Consider the following 10,889-nt stretch of genomic DNA (forward strand, 5'->3'; position numbering starts at 1 on the left):
GCAAGTATCACAAGAGCCACGGGCACCTGACGGACGAGTGCATACACCTGAAGGACGCCATTGAGACACTGATCAAAGAGGGTCACCTTTCTAAGTACACAAAGAGAGGAGACCCTCCCAGAAGGAATGACCGTCGGAGCTCCGACAAGGGCAACTCACCGAATGCCAGGCCGCTGCAGGTGGCGTTATCCGTCACCCGACCAGAAGACTTCATACCCTCGGTCGGAGTCACATCTGCCCTCAGCGTTTGGGAAGGGTTCCCGACAGCAATGCTGATATCCAACGGCGGGGATCCTGGCTCCCTCAGAATCGGCTCCGTGAAAAGGAAGTTCGACGAGTTGATCAGCGCCACCACGGACCTGACCCCGACCCTGAGGAGGTTTAAAGGGAGGTCAGAACCGATCACTTTCTACTTGGAGGAGCTACCCGGCGGCGCCCCGAACGCCACAATCCCACTGCTCGTTCGAGCGAGGATGGCGAACTTCGACGTCCGTCGGGTCCTGGTCGACGAGGGAAGCTCGGTCGACATCATGTACTCCCACCTCTTTCAAACCCTACAGCTGGACGACTCACATCTCACTCCTTACGTGGGATCCGACCTCCAAGGATTCAACGGAACAACCACAAAGCCGTGGGGTTACGTCGAACTGCTCGTCTCCTTCGGGGAGGGGGAAGCTTCCAGGCAAGTCAAGACACGGTTCTTGGTGATAAACTGCAAGACCCTCTACAACTGCATCATCGGGCGCCCCACTTTGGCCGAACTCACTGCCGTCCCCTCAACCGTTCACCTGAAGATGAAGTTCTATACGAAGAGGGGACGAGTAGTCACTGTCAATGCCGACATCGAAGCTGCTAGGAGGATATTCGACGCATCAGTAAAGGGACTGGAGCTAATCGCCCCACCCTCCAGCTCCAACAAAAAACCAAGGGCTGAAGATAAATCCCCTCCTGAAGATCGGCAGACGACAACAGACGTCAGCTCAGTCGACCTCGACGCTCGGTTCACAGAAGAAGAGCTAAAGAACGGCGAAGAGCCACAGCCGAAGACAGCTCACCCTATCCGGCCCATTCCAGACGGGGATTTCGAGCTCATTCCTCTGGGTGACAACCCCGACAAGGCTGTGAAGATCGGCAAGAACATCCCGGATACACCGAGGAAGCAGCTCATAGCTTGCCTGAGGAACAACGCCGACTTGTTCGCCTGGAGCGCAGCAGAGATGCCCGGATTCGACCCTGAGGTCGCCTGCCACACACTCTCCATCAATCCGACCGCAAAAGCAGTAGTTCAACGTAGGCGTCGGCAGTCTCCCGAGAAAGCGGAGGCTGCCGAGAAAGCTGTAAAAGACCTCCTAGAGGCAAATTTTATTTCCGAGGCCAAGTATTCAACTTGGCTCTCAAACGTTGTACTAGTCAAAAAATCTAATGGAAAATGGAGAATGTGTGTTGATTATACTGATGTTAACCGGGCATGCCCCAAAGATGCATACCCATTGCCTAATATTGATAGGCTGGTCGACAACTCGGCCGGCTATAAATTATTGTCGTTTATGGATGCTTATTCAGGATACAATCAAATCCCCATGGCGAGATGCGACAAGCAGTGCACGGCGTTCATGACTGAGTCGGGCAATTATTACTACAACGTAATGCCCTTCGGACTCAAGAACGCCGGAGCCACATACCAACGGATGATGAACAAGGTTTTCCGAGGAGAGATCGGCGACACCCTCGAGGTATACATGGACGACATGATCGTCAAATCTCGAGAAGACGCCGACCACACGGCACATCTTGAACGGGTGTTCGAGCAGGCCAGATCGTGCAAGATGCGTTTTAACCCAGAGAAGTGCACCTTCGGAGTACGGGCGGGCAAGTTCCTCGGATTCTACCTAACCGAGCGAGGAATAGAAGCCAACCCGGATAAATGCCAAGCGTTCTCGGAACTTCCTACCCCTAACAATAAAAAATCTATCCAAGTACTAAACGGAATGCTCACAGCACTATCCCGCTTCGTCGCAAAATCCGCCCAGCATGCCCTCCCATTTTTTAAGTTGCTTCGGAAAGAAGCGACCTTCGAATGGTCCGAGGAGTGCGAACGGGCATTATCTCATCTCAAACAGGTACTCTCCAAACCGCCCGTCCTATCCCGACCAGATGGCAACGAGATCCTATATCTCTACCTGGCTGTCTCAAACGAGGCGGCCAGCGCGGCCTTAATCCGAGAAACGGAAGACGGACAGAAGCCCGTATACTTCACGAGCAAAGCCCTACAAGGGCCCGAGGTGCGATATCAGCAGATAGAGAAAGTCGCGTTGGCCCTAATAACGGCCGCCAGGAGGCTGAGATACTATTTCCTCGCCCACACCATTGTCGTCCGGACAGACCAACCCATCAAGCAACTCCTCAGCCGACCAGACATGGCCGGGAGGATGCTAATATGGTCCCTCGAGCTATCCGAATTCGATATCCGATACGAGGGAAGAAAGGCGCTTAAAGCTCAGGCGCTCGCCGATTTCGTTGCCGAGATGACCTCAATTTCTAGCTGCCCGGCTCCCGCCGAAAACAAATGGACCATCTACGTAGATGGAGCCTCGAGCAACTCGGGAAGCGGAGCCGGAATAATCCTAGAAAACGACGAGGGGCTCGTCATCGAAGTATCCTTGGTCTTATCTTTCACCACATCAAACAACCAGGCCGAATACGAGGCTCTCTTTGCAGGCCTACGCCTCGCCGAGGACGTAGGTGCTCGCGAAGTCATGATTTACACCGACTCCCAGCTCGTTGCTTCCCAAGTCAGCGGCGAGTACCAAGCCAAAAACGACACACTGGCCGAATATCTCACTCTCGTCAGAGAGAAAATGAAAAAATTCACAAAGGCAGACGTCGAGCACATTCCCCGGGAGCATAACTCACGCGCCGACATATTATCCAAACTTGCGAGTACGAGAAAGAAAGGCGGAAACAAGTCGGTAATCCAAGAAATCTTACCCAGACCGAGCATATGCAAAAATGCGCAAGCTCTGCAAGTATTCGCTATCGGGGACGACCATTGCTGGATGACCCCGGTATATAACTTCCTCACCAAGGACGAACTACCTGCCGACGCGAAGGAAGCTTCAACTATCAAGAGACGAGCCTGCTCATACACGGTCATCGAGAACAAACTATACCGACGAGGCTTCTCCATCCCTCTCCTTAAGTGTGTCGACGCGTCGCAAGCATCTGAGATACCCCAAGAGCTCCACGAGGGGATCAATGGCCAGCACCTCGGCGGCCGATCACTAGCGAGGAAAGCCCTCAGAGCCGATTACTATTGGCCGACCATGCAACAAGACGCCAAAGAACATGTCCGTAAATGCGACAAATGCCAGCGTCATGCCGACATGCACTTGGCTCCCCCTAACGAACTTAAATCTCTATCATCACCTTGGCCTTTCTCCACCTGGGGAATGGACCTCCTCGGACCATTCCCGGTCGGCTCGTACCAAAATAAATATCTCGTGGTCGCCGTCGATTACTTCACGAAATGGATAGAAGCCGAAGCGCTCGCCAAGATCACGTCTCAAAACGTACTCCAATTCTACAAACGAAACATACTCGCTCGTTTCGGGGTACCTCAGGCTATAGTCGCCGACAATGGCACCCAGTTCATTGACAGAAAGTTACAAGAGTTTGTGACCAAGCTCGGCACGAAGCAACACTTCACTTCAGTCGAGCATCCTCAGACGAACGGGCAAGCCGAGGCGGCCAACCGAGTCATCCTCCGAGGATTAAAGAGGAGACTCGGCGAAGCCAAAAAAGCTTGGGTCGAAGAACTACATAGTGTACTTTGGGCATATAGGACAACCCCCCACTCGAGCACGGGCGAAACTCCGTTTAGGCTAACCTACGGCACCGAAGCCGTGATCCCTGTGGAAATCCGAGAACCGTCTCGGCGCACCGAGTCACCCCTCGAAGAGGAGCTCAACGACGAGGCTATGAGGGAAGAGCTCGACATGGTCGAGGAGATCCGAACAGGATCTTCCCTCCGAGAAGCAAAGTTAAAACAACAGATAGCTCTCCGCTACAACACCAAAGTTATCAAGCGCGAATTCGAAGTCGGCGCCCTAGTGCTCCGCAGAAATATGAAGGATTCGCGCGAGGGTAAACTAGCCCCGAACTGGGAAGAGCCGTACCGAGTTTACGATAAAACCGAGAACGGCGCCTACTACCTCGTGGATCTCCTCGGAGTAAAACTTGCTCGGCCTTGGAACGCTGAAAAACTCAGACGTTATTACAGTTAGACCCAACCTAACGCCCCCCGGACACCTGTATCCAACACGGGTGCTAGCCGGGCAGGAACCCGCGTCATCGGTACGAACGCGAGGACTCCACGACAGCAACGGTCGAATTTCCCCACAAAATGGGAGAACCGACCACACGGAAGACTCTACACCTAGACCCTCCGAGGAAGTACCTGCACGGCAGAACCCCAGCTCGCGATGGGATCGTTCACGCCGCGAGAACTTGGCCCCAATCACGGTCTCGTACTCGCTATCAGCGCATACCTGCTCTGCGCACCCGGACCGTACTCAACACGCCCGGGCAATCAATCTAGGCCGAGCATAGTCCATAAAACCCAATAATATCACAAGTATAGAGGTAACTCTTCGGCGTTTCCGAACATAAGTCAGTAGTTACCAAAAACAAAATAACGGAGTACGTCCCCGGCGCACCCGAGCGTAACCGATTAAAATCGAAAAATATCCTAAGTATGGAGGAAATACCTCGGCTTACGAGCACAACAGAAAAGTTATCAAGATACGAGCATACAACAATAACACTGAAGGTGCAAATAAACAGGTATAAGCAAGCAAGATTATAAAACATTAAAACTGCCGACCAAATTGGTCGGTGATGTCCAAAGGTTACAATCAAAATGCCGGGCACGCAGGCCCCCAAAAGTAATCTGGGCATAACCCAACAAAACATAAAATGGCACGCAGGCCGAAGAAGACAGGCACGCAGGCCCAGGACCACACTATCTACTCTTCACTCCCAGGAGACTCGGGCACTAACACGCCGTCCACAATCTTCGAAGAAAGCCCAATATTATCCTCCTTCAGGCCAGGGTTCAGAAATTTCAGCTGACGAACTGCACGGTCGAACCCGACTTCAGCCATGTCGGCGAGGCTTATTTTCAGGCTATCTATCTTCTCCACGAACTCAGCCCTAGACTGTAGAGCAGCCACGTCCGGCAACTCGTCAGCCGAGGGAGCCCACTCAAGCTGAAGGTCGGCAAGCTTTTTCTTCTCCGCCGCTATCTCCCCGTCCTTCTGCTTCAGAACCGCATCGATCTTCTTCTTCAACTCCTTGCGATCAGCCTCCATGGTCTTCATCTTGTCCTCGACAGCCTTCTTAGCCGCCTCTGCCTTCTTTAGGGCCTCGGTCGAGCCCGAGCCACCATTGGCTAACATTTGGGCCATCCCCAAGACCCTCATCACGGCAGCGCTGTCACACACCAGCTGTTTCTGAAGGGACGGGGGGTCCATCTCACCGATCCGACGAGCTTTATCCGGGGAGGTAACCAGGGGGAACCTCTCAAAATAACCTCCATCCTTATAGCAGGGAGGCAATACAAAGGCACGCTCGGAACCCAGGTTCGACGGCTCATGGCATCCCCCCTCGGTAGGACGAGACCTCTTGTGAGACCTCTCATCTAAGTTCACCCGAGGAGAGCCTGCCGAGGCCGAGTTCTCTGCAGCACTGGTTCCCCGACTCTTCTTCTGACTTTTCCTCTTCGCGTCCAGAGCCATCTTCAGGACCGTGTCCTCCTTCTCCGGCATGGCATCTACAAAGAAAAAAGAAAACAGATGAGTTAGCAAAAACACCGGACAGAAAAGGAAAAGCAGGGCGAATGGACACGACCTAACAACGCCCGAGTCTCCTCGGGAGTCCGGCAAGATAACAAAGCCTTAGCGTTAATGGGCCGCTGCTCCACAACCGGCACACCATTCTCGTCCAGCACGGGATTCCCATTCTTCGTCACCCACTGAGACATAGTAAAGCTGTCTACGTATTTGCAGAGGACCGAGTATGACTCTGTGTCCTGCTCGTCCAGGTCCCCATCTTCCCAAACGTAATGTTTCGGGGGAGATGAGAAGTGACCTTTCCACCAGAAAAACGGGAATCTCGTGCAGAATTCCCTTGCTACCTGTCCGTCCTCGCCCCTCACCATCTCCCCGTCGGCATCACGAAGGACCACGAGATCCGACACCTCAGAATAAGCCGTCGGGCTGAGCGGACGGACGACAAAGTACCGGTCCTTGAAGCCTTTCACAGAATCAGTGTACATCCCGAAGAGTTTCCGCTCGGCATTTCTGAACGAGACCCAGCTATATCGCCCGTCTGCCGCCTGCCTTTGGACACGAAAACACCGGCCAAACAATGCGGTCGTGGCGCCAATACCCAAATAGTTACAGACAATCTCGAATGCTCGCATAAAATCAAAAGCATTCGGATGCAATTGGGACGGCGCCAAACCTAGAAATGCCATCATCGATTTCTGAAAATCAGAGAAGGGCAATCGGAAGCCGAGCTCCTTGAACACATATTCGTACATCGCAAAGCCATCCCCGTTGAACCGAGAGCATATGCGCTCGTCCTGAGACGGGCAAATCACTTGGTAATTCGGCGCTTCACCCTCTCCCAAAACCTCAACTTCTTTGAAGGCCCCGTCTAAAGACTCGGTGTATCGAGAAGCAACCGTTAAGGCTTCGTCAGCTATCCAGTCGAGCGCAACCGTACATTCGTAACTGAACAAGGGCATTGGGGAAACCCCTCCCTCGGCGTGCGAACCCGGAGAATCAACATGGTCGTTGTCGGCCAGAGAGGGCGCGTTTTGATCCTCGATGATCTCAACATCGGAGCTAGTGGCCGTCGAGTCGTCCGACTCGCTACTCCACGAATCAGATTCCGAGCTGGACTCCGAGATGGCGCTCGAATCAGATCCACCTGCACGCAGAAGGGAGAAAGTGAATTCGACAGTTCATCAAATCCACCCTTCCACCGCTATGCAAGCGAAAGGGTGGAGCAGGAGCGGCGGAGCCCCCGGCTAAACCCCCATCGAGGAAAGACGCCCGTCAGCCGAGGACTCACAAAATGACGGGACTCGACAACGAAAAATCGAATCTAAACAGGCACGACGGTCTAACGCCAACATCATCTGGTCCACCGACCCACGCTAACCCCCGGGCATCGCCTAGATAACCCGAGGAGGAAGCAACGACCGCTCGTCGGACCCAGCCTACGTTGATGACGAAGACCGCGAAAATAAAGCACACAAAACCTAAGGAAAAGAATAAAGCAACAAAGAGGGAAACGAACTTACGTGAAGACATGATGACGATGACTGGGGAAACTCTTCGGTAGACGACGACTGTCGTAACGAACAGTATGTTGAACAAGCTAGAAGAGTATCTTCCGAGGAACGCCTGTCTGAAGCCGAGCAAGTAAACAGAGAGAGGAAAACTTCCAAATGAGAGAATTCGCCCTCTTTTATAGGGAAAGGGCTCGGAAGGCGAAGCGTCACCTCTCCTGACAAGCGCCGCCTCCTAGACCCTAGGCCATCATTACCTATGCCACGTCAGCGCGTGTCACCCACGCGCGACGTTTCGCCTCCCTCCACAGGCTGTTCCTTCGGGCATATCTCGCCGGGCATTTCCAAGGTCATGGGTCCGAGCATAAGCAAAGTCACAGCTTCTTGACCAGAAAGCTCCGACTTGGGGGGCTCCTGTTCTGGACTGGGCCAAGGTTAGGCCCAATATAGTTTCGGCCCAGTAAACCTCAGAGGCCCATGTTCCTCCATGACCCTCTTCTGCACCTAGGATGCCCACCTTAGACATGCTCGGCTGCCCCGTATCCCCGGAGCATGTGGCACCCGGCATGATCGTGTGTTCCCCGTGAGCCAGCGCTCGGCACTAACATTCCCACGAGCACCTCCGTTGCCGAGGACCCTGCTCCGCGCGGGGCTCCTTCATATCCAACCCTCCGAACAGCACGGATCCCACGTGGCTCCTAAAAGACCGCGTCTCCCTTGAACTTCGGAGCGGTTAACCAGGACAGAGGGCATACACGCACCTCCGATATTTCCGCTCAGGAAACCTGGCAGTCTCCTAGTTGGGCTTGGGAATCCAACCCAATAGCGAGATCATGGCCCAGCGCTGGGGGCTATAAATACCCTCTTTGACTAGAGGGTCAGGTATTCAATTCTCTTCTAACCTTAGCTAGTACTTGCTCTCCTTTGCTCCTCTACTCACTTTGGCATCGGAGTACCTTGCAGGTACACCCCCCCTCTCACTTCACGAAGACCCAGCATCCGAGCAGGCCTTGACGACTCTTCTGATCAGGTACGATCAATAATAATAATAATAATAATAATAATAATAATAATATATTAATTAATTTTTTAAATAATTTGATATGGGTAACATGTGCCCTTGCCTTAAGCCTTAAGGCCAAACGTTAATAATACTATAATTAAAAAATAAAAAAAATTGTAAGTTTTACACTATTATTTAATATAAATATTTTATTTTACCTATGAGTTAAAAGGTAGTGCACTGACGGTGTAAAAAATCTTTACACTGTCAATTAATCCGAGACATATTTAATTAGGTCATATTTTTAATTTAAAAATATTTATATGACAGAGTTGAATGTTACAATCTAATAGAATGCTGTGTAAAATTAATTTATACGGATTAATGATAGTGTTTTGTTTGTGTAAACTATTTTTACACTATCATTCATAAGGATGTTCGCGGCTCGGTTTGGTTCGGCTTTGAGAGAATCCGATACTCAAACCAATTGAAAAAAATGGATTGATTTGGTTTGGTTTGGATTTTAATATTTTTCACGTAAAACCCAAACCAAATCGATCCGAAAAATAACGGATTGGTTTAGATTGGATTGATCGGGTATATAAAAATAAATATATAAAAATATTTTTAAAACATAATTTATTTACACACAAGTAAAGTAAGTATTGAGGACATGACATACGTATATTTAAACAACTTATGACTAACATAGTCATATAGTTGTTATATTCCACTTAAATATTTAATAACACAACAGTTTTACCATCATGTTTTCTCTATGTTTCATCATTGATTGTGGTTTTGATTAATTAGAATGATAACGTTGGTATTGATAATCTCCGCCGACAGTCGTTTCTTCTTTTATTGAAAAATGTTAAGACGCAAAATCTTGGATTTTTTTCATTATATATTGTTGGTACTTGGTACTGAAAAAATGCATAACCCGAACATATTGGTTTAGTTTTCATATCTAATATTTTAAATTAAAAGTGTTACTTGACGGGATACAAATTTGTGATTGATTAACAGTGTAAAACACCATCAATACATACTAGAATATTTTTTAGACATAATTACATCAGGGATCCTTTAAATTATTTTATTGTAACATGTTTGTCCTTTAAGTTTTTTTGGTAACAATTTGGTGCTTTAAGTTTTTTTTTTGTTGAATTAAGATCTTGACTTTATATTTTTAGATACTAGTTTATGTATTTAGGATGCTAATATATATATATATATATATATATATATATATATATATATATATATATATATATATATATATATATATATATATATATATATATAGGGCATATCATATGAGAATGACATATTTATATGAGAATATGAGAATGAATCCGAACCATTGGATTTTAAAATAAATGGTGGATATTATGAGTGAATTTTTTTTTCTCTCTCCTACTTCATTTATTTCAAGATACAGGGGGAGAAAAAAAAGATTCACTCGTAATCTCCACCATTTATTTTAAAATCCAATGGCTCAGATTCATTCTCACATTCTCATATAAATATGTCATTCTCATATGATATGCAACTTTATATATTTTGTGTGAATGGTTTAATTAAAGATTAAAAAAAATTGATAATTGTACATTGCTAGCATAAAGAATCAAGTTGTTAAAAAGAATTTTAAGAACCAAGTTGTTATAGAAAAAATAACTTTAAAGGATCACTCGTAAAAGAAAATATATATAATATATTACTACCATTTAAATTGTTTAGATTCATAATCATAACCACATTTTAATTTGAACTGATTATAAAATCGGTAATAAATTTGATTATAATTATATAATTTTTTTTTAAATTCGATTTTAATTGATTTGCTATAAAAAAGTATTTTTAAGGGTCCGTTTGTTTTGACTTTTTTAAAAATGATTTTTATAGTGTTACAAAATTTTGTGAAAAAAATTTTTACAAAGAAACTTTTCATAAAAGTTTCAAATGAAAATTTTGTTTGAATAGTTATTCTTAAAATGTGATTTTAGGTATTTCATCTATTTATGGATAAAAAATTTGGATATCAAAATTTTAAAAAATCACTTAATTTTGAAGCTATTTCAAATAGATTTTCATAAAAATCATTTTTGAAATACAATTTTTTTAAAAAATTGCGATTTTTACAAAGTTTTGGTCTTCAATAATCTATGTTTATGTTCTAGGATGTCAAAATTAGTGTTTCATTTTAGCAAAAACTAATATAAAAAAACTTGTAATATTTTGAAAAACGGTTTTGAAAAATCTATTTTCAAAAATACAAAGAAAAAATCCACTTAATTTGAAGAAAAAAATAGATTATTTTTTATTTAAAATTTTTGTTATATATTAGTTTGCAAAATTATTATTCTTTTATAAATTTGCAAAATTATTGTCAAAATTTCAAAAAAAATTATTAAATTCAGAAAATTAAAAAAGTATTTTTTTTAAATAGAAAAAATGGAACTTTTTTTTCCGTTTTTTTTTTTAAAATTCCGTTGTTTATCTAAATTCTTGCATTGTAACAGAAAA

This window comes from Vicia villosa, linkage group LG3, assembly GCF_029867415.1.
Source record: "Vicia villosa cultivar HV-30 ecotype Madison, WI linkage group LG3, Vvil1.0, whole genome shotgun sequence".
In the NCBI taxonomy this organism is placed as follows: Eukaryota; Viridiplantae; Streptophyta; class Magnoliopsida; order Fabales; family Fabaceae; genus Vicia; species Vicia villosa.